This window comes from Branchiostoma belcheri, unplaced genomic scaffold, assembly GCF_001625305.1.
Source record: "Branchiostoma belcheri isolate BF01 breed outbred unplaced genomic scaffold, Haploidv18h27 scaffold8, whole genome shotgun sequence".
Lineage (NCBI taxonomy): Eukaryota > Metazoa > Chordata > Leptocardii > Amphioxiformes > Branchiostomatidae > Branchiostoma > Branchiostoma belcheri.
The window spans coordinates 2,883,031-2,884,293 of NW_017804464.1; positions in this window are offsets into that span (position 1 = coordinate 2,883,031).

Sequence of the window (1,263 nt, forward strand, 5' to 3'; positions counted from 1 at the left end):
GCAAGTAAACAACCTGTCAGGTAGCCTGTGGGGCTATTGTATATTTGTATACGCAGTTGCCAACCAGATTTATATTTTCCTTCCGTGATGCTGTGTGGGTTTAGTCATATAAGGGTATCAGAAGGGGCTTAGTTCTGATCGCTCAATGCTGCACTTGTGGGCACAACGAAATGTATGATGAAAAGTTAACTATGGACTTCTGTGAAACTAAACGTTGATAGCCTGGGTCCCAGACTGTTCTTTAGGGCTAATACACAGACCAGCCTGAAGTTAGAAACTGAGGGGATCTGTGGTAAAGTTTTCTTGGGGACATGTTGGCCCTAGAGCTAGACTGTATACTGGCCCTGGAATTCGAAACAGTCTGGCACCCAGGCCAAACGTTAACGATTCCATCAGCATAAAATGTTGGGCTATCGATAGGGGTTAGAAGTGTAGGAAATCTTCTTAAACTAAGTTAATACCTGCTACGGGCACTGTCAATCAAGCACTCAATCAAGTACAGCTTCCTGTACACTCACCACATGGTCTCAATTGAGAGGGTCAGTCTTGCCACTCCATCCTCCCCCGCTAATCTACCATTAGAACCTTTTACTTAAACATAAGATTAACGTCACACAAGGAACACACACAAAGCAAAGCAAAGAAACACACACAGAACGTACGCACACACGCAACACACACACACACACACACACACACGCGCGCGCGCGCACGCACGCACGCACGCACGCACGCACGCACGCACGCACGCACGCACGCACGCACGCACACACACACACATTACTCTGTTCCCCCAGCGACACTTTGCGCACGAGCCTGGTATCCATCCTATATAGCTTAAGAAACGACCCAGTAGCTATATCGGTACCAATCCACAATGAGCTTTCTCGTCTCTTGTCCAAATATTTTCCCGCCCCTGACGTAAAATTGTTCCATTCAGGAAAGTCAGTGCGCATGGCAGACACACCCTTCCGCCATTCGGTTACAACGTGAAGAACAAAGCCGGCCGTGCAGGTGGCGCGTAACTGACAAAGACAACTTTTCCTCGCATCCTTGCACACACCCAAACAGTAGCTACACTGCTCCAGTGTGCTGACACATTGTTCAGTGCATTGTGCGCAATGCGCGATTCCAAGATGAATCAAATTATACCTTTGTACAATGAAAAATGCGAAGAAATAGTACCGTGAGCCAAGCAGATGTGCACTCACAAACACACAGACACAGACCCCCCCCCCCCCAACCACACACACAGACACAGAC